We start from the raw sequence: 18,125 nt of genomic DNA, 5'->3' as shown, positions 1-18,125 counted from the left end.
TAAATGTTTGACTTCTGTAAGCTGCTCTAGTAAAATACTTGAATCTGAGGAGGGAATCACAGGAACCACCAGTTTATAGCCAGTAGGTCAGAAGCACAGGTAACAGCTTGCCCTTGTGAATGCCATCTGAAGTGGGACAGTCTTGTAGGACTGAGACCTCAGCCTGTGGGATCTGACAATCTCCAGGTACGTAGTGTCAGAGTTGAGTTAAATTTTCAGGACACGCAGTCAGTGTCCACTGAGAACTGGAGAATTGCTTGGTGATGTTAGAAAACATACATCAAACCCACTAATCAGTCACATTTGGCCATTTAGGCCAAAAGGTCTCATTATCAGCCATTCCCCCATCCTTCATCAGTCGTGGTTTGGTATAGTCCTTCTTGAAGACAGGAAAACACATTTGGAATCTATCAAAGTTCTTCCAGTTCTCATGACTTCATGGTTTTATCACTAGAGTTAATTATTTGTAGCCCATAAATGCCAACAATGAAAGCTAAACAATACTTTTTGAACGATTTCTTTTCAAATTTCTGATCCCATAGAATCACTTTTCTGTGTCAGAGGAGACCGTGTTTACAATCTCTCTCATAGAAAGAATGAAATGTCACCAGGAGCTCCCCTGCTGCCACCCCCTGAGGATAATAAATGCTGTTACACTGACTAGTATCAAGGCATCATCAGCCTAGAATGCTTGCATGGGGCTCCCTCATTCTGGGTTATAACGAAAACAGACTTTCTGATTTCAGTAGGCACCTGACATCCAAGAAACTTGACTGTAGCATTTTGAGATGATTTTAGTCCCGCAGTTCACATTTTATCGTATTGCAGCGCCTGGCTCAGTTTTGGTGGTGTCACCACTGTCACTGGAGGCCTGTCACAACACCTTGCCACCTCATCCATATTTCTCGGTAAATCCACGTATTTGCAGTTTGCAAAATGATCAGATTGTGTCTTAGCTGTTTGGACTACTATAACAGAAATACTATAGACTTGGGGGATCTAAACAACCAACATTTATTTCTCACAGTCTGGAGGCTGAGAAGTCCAAGACCAAGGTGCCAGCAGATCTGGGGACTGGTGCGTCCTCTTCCTGGTTTGTAAATGAATGCCTTACTGCTGTGTCCTCACGTGTTGGAGAGTTAGATTGAGAAGAGACAGTATTATGGACTGAATTATGTCCCCCCCCCAGATTCATATGTTGAAGCCCTTACCCCGCTGCCCCCCGTACCTCAGAATGACTGTGTTTGGAGATAGGGTCTTTAAAGAGTGATTAAGTTGAGGACTTTAGGGTCAGCCCTAATCCAATCTGATTGATGTCCTTATGAGAAGAGGAGATTAGGACACACAGAGAGACACTAGGGATGCACATGGAATGACCGTGTGAGGACACAGAGAGAAGGTAGCCGTCTGCAAAAAACAGGCCTCAGAAGAAACATCCTGCCAACATCTTGATTTTGGACTTCTAGCTTCCAGAAATATGAGGAAATTAATTTCTGTGTTTTAAGCCACCCAGTCTGTGGTATTTTGTTATGGCAGCCTGTATGGTCAGGCCATTCAAGATGGCTGTTCTCTTGCTCTCTGTGCCTCCCCTGCTCGACTAGTCCCTTCACTCACATGACATCCAATCCACTTAATTATGCAGCTTAATCAGTAACTGCCTACGTGCTTGCTCCCTGCCCCAGCCACTGGTTTCCCTGGTAACCGATGAGCCTACCTGACATTAATTCCCCCTGAGTAGTAAAGATTGCTGACTGTCCTGCCTGCTGTCTGCTGTTCACAGTGGGGTGTTGCTCCAGGACCTTTTGCTTCAGACTTGTAAGATTCCCTATTCAACAAACCATTGATGTCTCCTATTGCTGTCTCTGGGCTCTTTCTTTGGTCTTGCAGCTGGGCAATTGGAAGGCTTGAAGGCCTGTGGGGTGCACCCCAATACAGCCCTAGCAAATTAATACATATATTAATAATTATTAATAAGCATTTAAACAAATAAAATAAGAGACTTCTTTTTGAGGCTACAGGGTGAAGCAGAAATAAAATGACCCAATGATCCTACAGTTTCACCCTTGTTTTAGGGTGTTTGGAGGAAGACAGTATCACCCATAAGCCCTCTTAGAGACTGAATCGGGCTGATTCTGGATCTGGATTACTGCCACTACCCAGGTGCCTAGTGGTAAACTACTGACCATATGTTTTCACCTATTGTAGATCAGTTACTGTCTTTTCATTCTTTTTAGTGCCCACTTTAACTTTGAAATGTGTCCTGACTTATATGAGAAGTGATATAGTCATCTTTATAGGTAAGTTGGGGTAACGTGCATCTCTACAAGAAACCTCTTTGAGCTGGGATCAGAAAATCAAGCAACAGTTTCCCTGGATGATTTGCTGAAGGAGAAAAGGAGCCAGGCATCCGCGGCAGTGTGGCAAGCGCATAGCACACAACAAATGAGCACGCTAACAAATAAAAAGCAAGATTTAGTACATTGTTATAGGTCTCTGTACCACACGCAAACACACAGACAGCATCAGCCTAGAAAACGTCCACCATCCCTGGGTCCAAGTGCCTGGGGTTGTATCACACCTGACCTCTCTTCCTCCATGTTCTTTCAAAGGGTTTCTAAAGGATTTTAGCTTTGGTGATTTCTCCCATTAAACCTGCTTTTTAAAGGAATTGAATTTTACTTGCTCCGTCTGCATAAATATATGTGAGCCTGTAGAGGAGATCCCACAGTGTAGTGGCCCGGCATCCCCCTCCACTTCCTGCCTCTGCACAGAGAGAGGAAGGATACCTCCCCTTCTCCCAAGTAAATTTACTTACAGGCAGAATTGGAGGCAAATGAAATTTTAAAAGAGTAGCTGCAAAGAAAGTAGATCATAAATGTTCTCAGTGCACACACACACACACAATTGCAATTATGGATGTGTTAATTAACCTTAGTGTGGTAATCATTTCATAATATATACTTGTATCAAATCGTCCCCTTGTACATCTTAAATTTACACAATGTTGTATGTCAATTATATCTCAATAAAGCTGGAAAAATAAAAGAGTAGCTATAACGAGGAAGATAGCAAGCAACAGTAGCTTAAGGAAAAATAAAACCTTTATATGAAATGATAGGAATCTAGGGAAGTGGCCTCCTAGACGCTATTTTTATTTTCAGCATTTCAGGTTAACACAGATTGAGTTAATGATGTTTTCCTATAGCTCCCAGGCAACTCAGAAATGGCAGGGCTCAGACTAGCAGAGATGCACTTCGTGCAGATTTGGAAGGGGTGAGAAGCCAGGCCTGGGGGTTTTGCTGAGTCTCCAGTCAGTAGATATAGAGGAAAGTAGTATTATATCAGGGATTTTCTACTGCACCCTAGACACGTGGCAATTTTCACAGATCTTCTCCTTGTCAGTTTAACCAGTTTGAATCAGCTACCCAATTTCAGTGGCTAATAGGCTTTTTTATTAAAGTAACCCCAGAGGTTCAATGATGGAAAATGAGCCATATTAGAGTAGAGGACCATTTCAGAATCCTAAATTCCATTTCACCCCTGGTGTTTATGTTTTCCATGGGAGAGATTAAAATGTGTATGTTCACAAAAAGGAAATTTCTGAAACCCTAATGGGAAAGTTTGAGATGTTTCCTGCTGCTAATGGATTGTTAAAGACTAAAGAATCAGCTCAAACTGAGGTCCACCTTTTGGTTGACTGGTGATTGCTACTTAGAGACTTTATGTCAACCTGTTTAAGTCAATGAAGATTGATAGAGACATTTTGAAGTTCCAGCTCTACTTTCTTCTTTGGAAACATTTTTTCAACATCTGCCTTTTATGGAATTCTTTAATTAGTTTCTCAACATTACTTAATTATTCAAAAACCTGACTCATGAATGCTTCATGAGCTACAGCCAGCAAGTGGTGTGTGTGTGTGTGCACGCACGTGCATGCACGCTCACATGCACGTGTGTATATTTTCATGTGCTCTCTTTGGACAACTCTCTAAGTTTTCTAGATAATTGTCTGCATTGGGATCATATTCTTTGAATCATAAGCTCTAAGAGGACTACTTCTAGGTCTGTGAGTATTGAATTATATTATTATATGGTGCTTAAAACATAAGCATAATAGAGATAGTGTAAGACAGAGGACCTTTCCTGAAAAGGGAATTGGAATTTTTGGGTTATTCATATCATATTATAATTCGTATTAGCAATGCACATTGTCATATTTTATTATTATATTAAAATATTATGTTTTTTTAGTATTGCCTTTTTTGCCAAAAAAAAAAAATGCATTCAGGATAGATGAGATAAAGACAGTCAGCCTGATGTGACCTATAAAAACAGAAGTCATGAATGTTTGGTCTTCCTATCAAACACTTGGCCTCCAGGCAGCATCTATTTCATGTCAGATGCACTGTCTATTGTGTTTTTATTGATTTGTTTTATTGTGGCAAAAACCACAAAACATAAAATTTACCATGTTAACCATTTTTAAGTGTACAGTTTAGTTGGGTTAAGTATATTCCCATTGTTGTGCAAAGGATCTGAAGAACTTTTTCATCTTGTAGAATTGAAATTCTATACCCATTAAACAACAATCCCCCTTTCCCCTTTTCCTCAGCCCCTGGTAACTACCATTCTACTTTCTATTTCTAAGAATTTGACTACTTTAGATATATAAGTGGAATAATACAATATTTGTCTTTTTTGTGGCCGGCTTATTTCATTTAGCATAATGTTCTCAAATGTCACAGCATCTGACAGGATTTCTTTCCTTTTCTTTTTTTTTTTTTTTTGCGGTACGCGGGCCTCTCACTGTTGTGGCTCTCCCATTGTGGAGCACAGGCTCCGGACGCACAGGCTCAGTGGCCATGGCTCACGGGCCCAGCCGCTCCGTGGCATGTTGGATCTTCCCAGACTGGGGCACGAACCTGTATCGGCAGGTGGACTCTCAACCACTGTGCCACCAGGGAAGCCCTCCTTCCTTTTTTAAGGCTGAATAGTATTCCATTGAATGTATATATCACATTTTGTTTATCCATTCATTCATCATGGACATTTGAATGCTTCTACTCTTGGCTGTTATAAATAGCGCTTCTATGAACATAGGCATGCAGATATCTCTTTGAGATCCTGATATCAATTCTTTTGGATACATACCTAGAAGAGAGAATGCTGTATCATACTGTAGTTGTATTTTTAATTTTTTGAGGAACCACCATACTGTTTTCCGTAGTGATTGAACCTTTTTACAGTACTACCCAACAGTGCACAAGGGTTCCAGCTTCTCCACATGCTCATCAACACTCATTTTTTCCTGTTTTTCTGATAGTAGCCATGCTAATGGGTATGAGTCTTACTGACTTTTGACTAAGAGGTTCCATAACTTCTATTAGAGCCTATTTCAGTGTCCTGTAATCTTCACTATTGACATACCTTGGTTTACAATTGTTCACTCAGCCTTTATTTAGTGCCTACTTTGTGCTAGGGATAGGGGATACAAAGACTTTTTAAAAAGACATCTTGCATGCCATCAGAGAGCTGACAGTCTCATCAGGGACAGACCTGTAGATAATCATGTATTTACATGTGATACAACATGTTATATTTATATCACATAAGCAATGTGGTAAGTGTCAAAATACACTCAGGTACAATGTTTCAAGACAGTACTAAGGAGTGAGTACTTAACTACTTGGAAGAGAACCCCAAGGAAATGATGGTTGAGCTGATTCTTGAAGCATTGGACAGAGAACGAGAAAGGAAAGGCTTAGGGAGTTTGCGTTTGCAGAGGTACAAAGCAATGGAAGAATATTCAAGTTTAGGAAACCACCAGTTGTTTCTCTGGATATGGTAAGAGCATAGGATATGTTGTGGAATGTGACAAAGGCACAAAGGAGTGTGACAAAGGAAATGGCAGAGTTGATGCTAAAATGTAGGCAAGAGCCAGATGTGAAGAGTCTTGTGTGTCATGCTCTAGAAGAGGATGTCACTTCCACGAGCAGGGAAGTGACATGGATGCAAAATGTAATGGAGTTGGAGGACCAGTGGGGAGGATAAGACTGAAGATAAGGAAGACAATTTAGAAACTTCAATTGTCCTATACAGGTTAAATTAAGTAGAGATGTTAATGTTGGACCAGATTCAAAAGATACTTATTGGCTGAATATATGGGCTCTGATGAGTCTCTTGATGTGGTACATAATGGAAGGTGAGGAATCTAGGATGGCTCATATTTCTGATTTGGGTGGATGGTGATGGCATTAACTGAGATGAGAATATAGGAAGAAGGCCAAGCAGGTTGTTTGGTGTTTGTTGGGGTGGGACTCTAGGAGGATGACAAGGAGATAGAGAGGTAAGAAACACCTGTAGGATACAGATAGAGAGATGTTTAAAGGGGTAATTGGAAAAATGAGCCTGGAGTCCCAGAATGAGGTCTGAGCCAGAATAGCATACATTTGGAAGTCACCACTGATAAATTAGTAAAGCCATGGGAAGGGATGCCATTATTCAGGCAGACCACGCAGAACAGGAGAAGGTTGAGTACAAAACTCCGGGGAGCCCAGTCTTCACAGGGTGAGAGACATGGGAGGACTTTAGAAGAGCCAGAAGAAAAGGGTTCTCTGGTTGGCCAGAGAAGTGACATAATGACTGAAAATTGTCCAGTGAATTTGGCAACCAGGTTATTGTCACCTTGGCAAGAGCATTTTCAGTGGATTAATAGCCATAGAACTCAGATTACAGTGACCTGAGGGAGGTGAGGACTGAAAGCCATAAATGTAGAATACTCTTTCAAGGTTTTTGTAAAAAGAAGAGGAGAGGGTAGGAGGCATAGCTGGAGAACTGAAAGAAAGTTTTTATTTTTCACTTTTTTTTGTTGTTTTTCTGAGATGAATATGTTCTTAGGCTGGGAGAAAGGAACCAGTGGAGAAAGAAAAATTGGCAATGGAAGAGAAGGGGGAAAACTGATGGAACAAGATGCTAAAGTTAAAAGTTGGTTGGGCTCAAAAGTGCAAGTGAAGACATTAGCATTGGACAAAAGAAGGGTCCCTTCTTTACAAGAAAATGAAAAAAGATGTTCTGGGGTACACACCTCTATATGTAAGTGAGCTCATTCCTTATTCTTTACAGCAAGTCTCTTAATTCTCAGCAAAGATGGAAAATGGATCAATACCTTTCTCCATTATAATTTCTACTCCTCTCTTAGTCATTTGAACTATAGTTAAATCTTTTGTAAAAATCACCTTTGGTTTGAGTGATCCAAAAACAATAGAAGGACTCTCCTAGGCATTACTCTTTAGGAATTCCCAGCAAAGAGGGATCCCAAGTTCATTGATGTCAAGGTTGCTAAGCTACCATGTCACTATCTAATATTATCTACCACAATGGCCTGACACAGAAAATAACCTGACTTTAAGTGTGAATGTAACTCCCTACTTCATTTTGCTGTCTCCCCCTCCCCCATAAATTTGGTGGTCTTTATTGAAAGGGAATATTTGCCATAAAACACAAAGGGCATTTGTTTCCTTAACTGGAATTTCAGCATTCATTTAGCCCACGATGCAAAAATAGTGCCTATGTCCATTCCAGAACAGAAATCAGGGAAATCCTTAAGAGTTGTTAGTGACTTCATTTAGAAACACTCCCATCCATTGTACAGTTGCATCATGTTTGCTGCTAGGGAAAAATAGAAAAGATCTGCCATAAAGAATTATAGATAGGATTTGAGTATGAACATTTTTTATGAGCTTCAAGGTACTATTTTCTTGAGCATAGAGCATAAGAAGGTGGTAGAGGAATACAATATTTCTTATTTATGCTTGTATTTATTATTAAAATTCTTGATAATAATGTATTTTGTGTAATACTGAGATAACATTTAATGCTTACCCACTGTCATTTTTTGAGGAGAATTGTATTTCTAAGATGAATTATGATGACTGGGAGAATGGAAAGGGAGCTAATATTGATTAGGTCCCACTCGTAGGCTGGGAACCTTGGGCACATAATCTCATTTATCTCCCAAACCTGTGAAATAGTTATTATCCTTATCTACTTGAGGAACCGCCATCTACTGGAGTTGCTCTCAGGTTTATGTGTTAGATCCAGGACAGTCTCCTCTCTCTTTTCCAGGTGGGGCGTCTCTTAAACTCCAGAAGACTAAGTGATCTCTACTACTTGAACCCTCTCAAACTCATCATTTTTTATAACTCACCTGATATATAACTGCTTTCTTACTTACCAAGCACTCTCCTCCCTGGACTGAGTGTTTTATTCCCCCTTTAATGCTCTTTATCCTTACCTTATCTTTGAAGCCTGCTATCATTCCCTTTTCTTATCAGGACCTCCCCAACAGTCCCAGAACTCTTTGATTGTCTGGTGTGCTGACTTAGGCCCTCACTAAGGCCACTAACAAATCAAGCTTATCTTATCAACTGACAACACGTGCTGGGACTATGATGGATCATTAGATATCAAGTCTTCTATCGAGACCTCTATCAATACTTGATGTTCTGGGACTGGAAAATATCAATATGAATAGAAGAACTTCAAAGCTGCTAAACAGGTAAATAACAGTGTGTACCGTATACTCATTAAAGGCAAGAGGATGGTAGTACTTCTAGATCCTGTATAAAAAAATAACCAATGAAGATGAAACTGATGAGTGGACACTTCTTGAGATGAAATCTAAAGCTATCACTTTCCTTCTCTCACCTACCAGATTGGAACTCTCTGGTAAGAGCACAAAACTCTGGTTACCACTGTTAAATTAATTGAACAAGGAGACCATGAGGCCAAGGTGGCTATACTGCTGTTGTGGCCCACATAAGCAAACTGCAGTCTTAGCTATAAATGCCTCCAGGTTACAAAATTGAAGCCTAAGGACAGCTAATCACAGACAGCCAACTAGGCTTCAACTATATACCTGATCAATAATTTCCTTGCTTTGCTCCGCCCTTTCTCTATAAAAGTCTTTCCCTGAGCTCCTGTTAGTGGAGCACTCCTAACCACTTCTGGTTTGGCACTGTCTGATTCAAATATATTTTTGCTCAGATAAACTCTTAAGTTTTTTTTTAATACGCCTCAGTTTATCTGTTAACACCACTCTATGAAAACTATGGACTGAATGAATGTGAGGGGAAAACTTGGTGAATAATACCTTGGTTTGCTTTTGCAATTCTAACCTATTGATGATTGGTCTTCTCTTTCCTTCAAGGGATATCTCACTGCAAAATATACTCTGGTCTGCCTCCTCAACTAGATGTTCCCTCTCAAGGTAATGGCCTCTTCAATGTTGCTGTGTCTCTAATGCCTAGCACGGGAATCGCTCAATGTATATGTCGGGTTGCTGACAATGATCCCTGAGATCTCTTCCCTCTAGGAAAGGGTTCAAACCTTCTAATCTATAGTCACCTTCCTTCAAGATCCAGAGAAAGAGATTTTGGAACATTAACTACCATCCATCTAGAGGTAAATAACTGGCTTCTTAAAGGTGTGTCTGCGTATGTGCTTCTGATACATTTTGAACAGGCATCAGATTGTGTTCCCACATCCCCTCTTCATCTGAATAAAGACTGTATATGTCTGAGATACAGTCTGTGAGAGTCAGATTTCCACCCACAATAACACAGACCTGCCTTGAAAAGTACATTTCACTGGAATTTCATTCTAAATGAGTATTCAAAACCAGGCATGCAAAATTAAGAAAAGAAATTGATTTTAATACAGTAAAATTGATTTCACCATAGTTCTAAGAAACTTGGAAAATAAAACTTCACACTTGGCAAACTTGGCCATAAAAATGCACTAAGGTAGCTCATTCTTCTCATCAACCATAACTTTTGATCAAAAGTCAATGCCTTTGTGGCCTACAGATCTGTTTGTCAAAGACTGGGCTGTTCATAAAATTTAATGTGTTCATGTGGATCCACTGGCTAATAAAAGAAAAGCATGGATTTGAGGACTTTTCTGCCCAGTTTATGCACAAAAATTAGCCTAAAACTGAAAGGTGTTTTGTGTTCCTTTACTCCCCTCTGCTGGTGAGTTCTAATATAGTGCTTAATTTTTAAAAAGTTGGTAGAAACATTGTGTTTTTAAAACTGTAAGAGAAGATAATGTTGAAAATCATGAAAAGAGTTTCTACAATGCAATTCTTTCAGTTTGAATTTCATGCTGGAGATTTCTCTCTGGATGATGCTCCAAAGTCGAGTAGACCAGTTGAAGTTCATAGCGATCAAATTGAGACATTCATTGAGAACAATCAGTGTTATACCACGCGGGAGATAGCTGACATATTCAAAATATGCAAATCAAGCACTGAAAATCATTTGCACCAGCTTGTTTATGTAAATCGCTTTGACGTTTGGGTTCCACATAAGTTAAGTGAAAAAAACCTTCTTGACCGTATTTCCACATGCGATTCTCTACTTAAACATAACGAAAATGTTCCGTTTTTAAAACAAATTGTGATGGGCGATGAAAAGTGGATACTGTACAACGGTGTAGAATGGAAGAGATCGTGGGGCAAGCGAAATGAAACATCACCAACCACACCAGAGGCCGGTCTTCATCCAAAGAAGGTGATGTTGTGTATATGGTGGGATTAGAAGGGAGTTCTCTATTATGAGCTCCTTCCGGAAAACCAAACGATTAATTCCAACAAGTACTGCTCCCAATTCGACCAACTGAAATCAGCGATCAATGAAAAGTATCCAGAATTAGTCAACAGAAAACGCATCACCTTCCTTCAGGAAAACGCAAGACCGCATGTTTCTTTGATGACCAGGCAAAAACTGTTAACAGCTTGGCTGGGAAGTTCTGATTCATCTGCCGTACCCCCCAGACATTGCACCTTCGGATTTCCATTTATTTCGGTCTTTAATGGAAAAAATTCTCTTAATGGAAAAAATTTCAATTCCCTGGAAGACGGTAAAAGGCACCTGGAACAGTTCTTTGCTCAAAAAGATAAAAAGTTTTGGGAAGATAGAATTATGAAGTTGCCTGAAAAATGGCAGAAGGTAGTGGAACAAAAGGATGAATACGTTGTTCAATAAAGTTCTTGGTGAAAATGAAAAATGTGTCTTTCATTTTTGTTTAAAAACCAAAGGCACTGGCTTCCTTGGTGGTACAGTGGTTAGGAATCCACCTGCCAATGCAGGGGACATGGTCTGGGAAGATCCCACATGCTGTGGAGCGGCTGGGCCCATGAGCCATGGCCACTGAGCCTGCGCATCCGGAGCCTGTACTCCACAACGGGAGAGGCCACAACAATGAGAGGCCCGCGTATCGCAAAAAAAAAAAAAAAAAGAATTGCCAGGGATATTTAGATTGATGGAACATCTGTGTTTGAAAGGCTTTTGATGATTTCAAACTGTTACTTTCCTCATACCCACTCTATTTTCTCCTTCCTTTAATGGGAAACGTATATGATCTACAACTATGTCCAAACTTCTTAGATCTGAGAGACCACATAAACATTTGACTAAAGCTTGCAGACCCAGTGTGGGTATAGAGATAGGAAAGCCCACCAATAATGAGAAGAGCATTGCTGAAGGGTGTCTCAGTGGGTTTACATGAACACGGTGCACAGGGCACCAAAGCTCACTCCTCAAACACTAACCACCAAGTGCTTTGAAATAATGAGAAAAAGAATAATTTAACAGTGAAATACTAAGAAGTGCAGTCCAACTCCCTCCTCTTATTGGAAAGTCCCAGTGCACAATGGTGTATTAAAGGCCTCTAGAGACCCTATGGTAAGGAAACTGGTTTAAATCCCCACGCTTATTTGACAGGAGATCTTTTTAACATTCCACACAACTGGGAATCTGGAGTCTGTGCCCATAGACATGTTGGTTCCCCTGCCTTCCTCTATTCCCAAATCTAGAGTCTTTCAATTTTCATCCTTTAGGTATTTTGTTGCTTTTGTTTGTTTATCCTACTCTGTAAGAGTAGGAGGGAAAGCTTTTCTTGCTAATAGGAATTCCTCATTCAATAATTCAAAAAGGATTCATTGAGATCTTTATTCAGAATTCAGGGCGACACTTCATGGGAAGTGAACATGAACCTGGCCCCTGCCCACTTGTGGGACTTAGACCCGGAGGAGAAGATGTAAGGCGTGCAAATAGCTGCTCCCGACAAGGACTCTAGTGTTGCCCTCTGAACTGTCAGGGAAGGTTTTGTGAGAGAAGTCACCTTTGTGCTGGCTGACAAGTGTCATCTTCCTTCACGTCAATTATAGCTCCATTAAATTTTCAAAATGGCAGTGACTTTACTTTTTAATGATTATCAAGTAACATGTGTATTAGTCACTTAGGGCTACCTTAACGAGGTACCACAAGCTGGGTGCCTTCAAACAACGGAAGCTTATTTTCTCACAATTCTGGAAACTAGCAGTCAAGGTTGGTAGGGCAGTGCTCCTCGTAGGGGAGAACCCTTCTTCGCCTCCTCCTAGCTTCTGGCGATGGCCACCAATCTTTGGTGTTTCTTGGTGTGCAGATGCAGCACTTTAGTCTCTCTCTCCATCATCAAATGCGTTCTCACCTCACATGGCTGTGTCTCTCCTTTTCTTATAAGGATATTAGTTATATTGGATTAAGGGGCCACCCTACTTTGGTATGACCTCAACTAAGTACATCCGCTAATAAGGTCACATTTTGAGATACTGGGGGTTAAGAAATCAACACATCTTTTGGGGGGACACAATTCAACCCCTAACAATAAACCCATTATGAAATATTAAAATGATAATAACAGAAAAGCACAAAGAAGAATGCAAAAAAAAAGTCACTTGCAAAGTTACCACTCAGACATAACTGCTGTTAATATCTTTCCATTTTTCTTTGCATATACACACATAAAGCACAGCAGTCATTATACACACAACTTTGTGACTTCCTTTTCTCAAATTATATCCTGGATACCCTCCAAATCAATAAGTATATCTATGTAATTGGTACACAATAACTTATCTAATCAAGCCTGTACTGTGGTTGGCAGCACTATTAAACTGTCCATTTCGTAGTTTTGTCAAAGACAGAAAAATTCTTAAGCTTTTCTGTACTTACAGTTTTTATTTAATCATTTTGGCTTATCTATCATTATCTTTTTCCATCTCATTTTTCCTACCTTCCCCCATGCTCCCCATTCCCCCCCAAAAAAGCAGCTTGAATTTCTTGCTCTAGAACAGAACAGAAATTTGTATGTGTCTCTTCCACTCACAAGTCTCAGAAGGCTATTATTCTCTGTTTGACATTTTTTGTCAGTCGTTTCAGAGTTGGCACAAGTCCTGGACTATTCTTTTGGATATTGGAACACCATACAAGGCAACCTTAAAGGCAAGAGAAAACCTTGTGACCTGAGACTAAAAGACCTAAAATTGACTAGTCAGGTGATGACATTTACTCTCTGGGTGCCCCCCACTTTTATTTGTTTAATTTGTGTAATATAAAATACAACAAAACATTTTCTTTGGTTTTCCCACCTAACAACCCAGAGTAAGAAACATTTTTGAACTTAGACCATTGTCCTTTGAACCTGGTCCACAGGTTCTTAAACTTTAGTGTACAGACAAGTCATCTGGGAACCTTATCAAAAGGCAGATTCTGATTCAGTAGGTCTGAGTGAGACCTGAGTTACTCCTTTTCTAACTTCTCCGTGTTGACAACAATGCTGCTGGTCCATGGACCACATTTTGGTAGCAAGACTCTAGTTGAGAGCACTGGTTAGGGAAAACCATCAACCCTGTATCTTAAGTTGGGCTGCCTGAATAACAGACACTGAGGTGGAGATTCGTGAGCAGGAGTCTTACTGGGTCAAACTCTTGGAATAACAAGAGTAAAGGAGTGAAGATAGTAGGATTGGACAGATGGGAAGGCTGAGCTGTGATACGATTGCCACATAGGCCTCAGCCCATCCCACAGGAAGCTCTGGAGCCGGGAGGCCCTTCAGTTGCCCTGAATTGAGGCAAGGGGCCAAGCCTATGGACCCCCATATAAACCAGACACGGTAAGCACACTGCAGACCGCCCCCAGGAGGCATCATGTGGGGTGGGGCAGCTCCCTTCTGTGAGAGCAGTTCTCACTTCTCACAGGGGACTTGGCTGTGAGCCATCTGTAAGCCAAAATTCCTGCGAGCAGGGAAAGCAAGCACCTCAGCCCTGGAGGGGGATCTAGGTGAAGCATCGCTGTGTCCATTATTCTGGTGAGAGCTCCAGTGACCTGAGAAAATCATTGTATTATTTTCTATTTTAGTCAAGTCTGAATTTTAGACATTTCCCCAAATGTTTTGGATTTTGAAATTGTGTCTGTGCAATGTGCCAGGCCTTGGAGGCAGTGATTTCAAGGACAATCACTTTAGATTTACAGAGAAACGCTCTGTATCTACCTTGAAAACTACCTGAGTCACCTTTTCCCAAGCAGGGGTGCAAGAAGAAAATCTAGGGAAGCCCTTTGGCAGATATGTGATCTATGTCACGGTAAAGAGAGCTCAGTGAAATATCTAAAGAAAAAGATGTGTGCCATCTAGTGGCACTAACTGAAAGCAAAGTCTAGGTAATTCCCTGGTGGTCCAGTAGTTAGGCCTCCATCCTGCCACTGCTGGGGGCCCAGGTTCGATACCTTGTAGGGGAACTAAGATCCTGTAAGCCACGCAGCACAGCCAAAAATAAAAATGAAAATAAAATAATAAAAGCATAATCCAATGTTCAAGTGAAAGCAATTTCCCCTTACCCAGTCAAGGTACTCTATGGGCATTCAGTAGTAGTGTTCTGCTACTTTCAGCGGCAGGTGTCAGGGGTTGCTGAAGTGAGATAAAATTAAAATGTCTAGGACTGGGTAGCCATATGGAAAATGATAAAATTTGATCTATTCTTTATTCTACACTGGATAAATTCCAAGTGGATCAGAGATCTAAATATTTTAAAAGAAAGAAACAAACAAACCTGGCATTTAAAAACTGGCATTTTTTAAAAAAGAATAAATTATTTTGTAACTTGGGAGTAGAGAAAACATTCCTATCATTCAGAGTCTCAGGGACAAGGTTGATTATCTTAACTATAATTTAAACAAACAAGCAAAGCAGAAAGTCCAATAAAGGTTAGTTTTTAAAAGTGCAACCCATATCACATAGGGCTAATATATAAAAAGTTTCTAAATTTTTTTTTTAAAAAGAAGGCCATCTTGATGGAAAATAGGTAATGGATTGACAAGTCAAATAAAAAGAAATAAAATTCAGATAAAAAGAAACAGATGAAAAGATTGATTCACTTATTTCAGTTTGTTTTCCACTCAGTGGTTGCTTTTAAACTTTATTTTGTATTTTAAACATGTTAACCATTTACATGACTCCAAGGTCAAACTATAAAACAAGATATATTCAGAAATCTAGCTTCCATTCCTGCTTTCTCCCTCCCCTTGCTCTTCCCCTATTGGTTCCCATTTTTATTAGATTTTGATTTACGTTTCCATTTTTTTAATCTTTTTTTTTTTTTTGGGCTGCACCATGCAGCATGTGGGATCATGTGGGATCTTAGTTCCCTGACCAGGGATCAAACCTGTGGCCCCTGCAGTGGAAGCGTGGAGTCTTAATCACTGGACTGCTGGGGAAGTCCCCTCCATTGTTTATTTTTAAAAATGTAAGCAAGTTTACATTTGTGTATGTATTCCTACCCCTTCTTACGTACATACTGCACACGGTCTTCCGTGCCTTGCTTTTTCCACATCATAGCTGTATATCTTCCATATTCCTTAACAGATTCATCCTTGCATTTCATTATATGTATTCATTTTATTCATGCACCATTCAGAAAGATGCTGCATATCATTCATAAAAAGATAAATGCAAAACTATACTGAGATACCATTTCTCAGCTATCATATTAGCAAGAATCTAGGAGTTTGACAATCCATTCTATGGGAGAGGATGTGGGGAAATAGGAACTCATATATTACTGGTATGAATACAAAATCACACCACTTCTGTGAAGGTGAATTTGGGAATAATAAAGAAAATAACATTCTTTTACTTTCTAACCTAGTAATCCCATTCGTCCCAATCTATGCTAAAGATCCATTAGCAAGTAACTTTTTGTGATAGCAAAGACTGGAAACAGCCCACGTATCCATCAATATAGGTCTGGTTGATTAAACTACGGTACATCCATAATAACCAAAGAGAAGATGTACGTCCAGAGAAGATGTCTCTTCCAGAGAAGATGTACGTAAATGAATGTACGTTCATTTAAAACACAATATTTTGTCTGTACATTTCCAATGGGATATAATGTGAAGGGAAAAAAAACAAACACAAATTTAAACTTCATTCAGCAGCCTTACGTTAGCAATATTGCTATTCCTATTCTGTTTTTTATATATATATGTATATGTGTGTATATATTTATATACATGGATAAAGCAAATTTAAGTAATTATGTTAATATCATTAAGAATTAATATTTTCATCTTAAAGGACAAAACAAAATCAAAGAGCTCAGCTTTAAAAAAGCATTAATACATAGTTAGAAAAATTAATATTAAGAGACATAGGGGGTCCTAAAGCCCAAAACAATGTGAAGTTTGGGGACGGGAGGAGGCTAAAGATAACATAAATAATTATTTATAGTTATGTCTGAAGGAAAAGAGGAGAAATGGGTTCAGCATAGCCTCTGATGTACTGGCTCCTGTTAAAACTGATGGCTTTTTCTGCAGTGCCTTTTGTCTCCTAAATGCTGGTCCCAGTCCACCATCCCACCTTCACGTTTTACTAAGTTAATTTCTGCTGATTCTTCAGATCAGTCAATTGGTACACTGCCCCTCCCCCATCAAGGATCTTTCATTGTACCCTGTCATGGAATAATATTCCTTTCCTAGTGCACGCCTCTCAGTTAATAATTATGCCCCCATTCGTAAGTTACTTGGTTGATATTCTTCCCCGCTCCCTTCGAGGGCCAAAATTGTGTCTGGTTTTGCTCATCATCCTATACCAAACTGCATGATAGGGGCTCAACAAACAACTGGTAAGATAAAGCAAAATGTTTAACTTCCATTTTGTTCCCACTTCTTCAGAGAATCCTCTTTAGATTGGGAAGGGTAGCACACCTAAAGACCTGAACTCCAAAAGGAGCAAAATGGTTCTAAGAAAACTGTTTCCCACTTAAATCCGTTCACGTCCGCAAATATGCATTTGGCCCCTGGCACAGTTAGGTAATAGGCACACAAGTGGATAATGCAGATAAAGTTCTGTTGATACTCTTACCAAGTTTACGTGGGAGTGAGGCAAGGGTGGTAGTAAATGTATGCTGTATTGTCTGCAGTATTTGAGTCCAAGTCTCCAGCCCTAAACAAATTACATCCCCCAAAAACAGAAAACACCCTGATGGGATTGCTGATGTTTGAGAATGGAAAAGCAGCCCGGGAACTAGGGCCTAGTATGTGTAATCTTGTCTGTCAACAAGATAAGCAAGGTTTCTGCATTGTGTGGGCCCGGAGCCAGGCTCCTCCCTGGTGTCCTAAATCCATATTCCACCAAATGAAGCTTCTGCAGCTGCCGCCTTCCGCGGACTTCGCATTCCTCCCGCACTCTATACTCTCTCATGACGGGTTTTCTTTGTTGTATTTAACTACCTAAGAGCTAAGATTTCGGCGTCACCATCAGCCCCCACGCCAAGTATGGACCAGTTCCCATAGCCGAAGTTCCCACCAAACGCCCAAGCTGAGGGTTACTAAGATCAGCGTTTGTGAATTCTGACCCAAATTGTCTCCCCTCCGGTTCCGTAGAACAGGTTTCTCTGTAAAAGGGCCTTCAGCCTCGGCCAAGTTCTGAAAAAAATGAGAATGAGGTGTCTATTACATATCCCCGAATATATTGTCTCAGGCGCAGGCCGGGTGTTTTAAAATACACGATAAAAAGTATTTTCCTCCAAAATATGGCTAAGAAGGAGTAAGTGTAACTCGTCTTTTCGTGTTTCTTAGTTTTGCCCGCCACACCCTTCGTGGTCCCGCCCCTTTGCCCTTAACTCACTAGACAGGCAGTTTCTGGCCACCTTCCGGGGTCCTGATTTTGAAAAGAGGAGCGGACCAATCAGAGTGTGGAACGTTTTTTGGCGCTGCCGTTTGAGGCTGGACTGGAACAGAAGGTGGG

This window comes from Aethalodelphis obliquidens, unplaced genomic scaffold, assembly GCF_003676395.1.
Source record: "Aethalodelphis obliquidens isolate GAN/ISIS:26980383/991018 unplaced genomic scaffold, ASM367639v1 scaffold51, whole genome shotgun sequence".
In the NCBI taxonomy this organism is placed as follows: domain Eukaryota; kingdom Metazoa; phylum Chordata; class Mammalia; order Artiodactyla; family Delphinidae; genus Aethalodelphis; species Aethalodelphis obliquidens.
The sequence above is the reverse complement of the archived record's forward strand: the minus strand, read 5'-3'. Positions refer to the sequence as shown.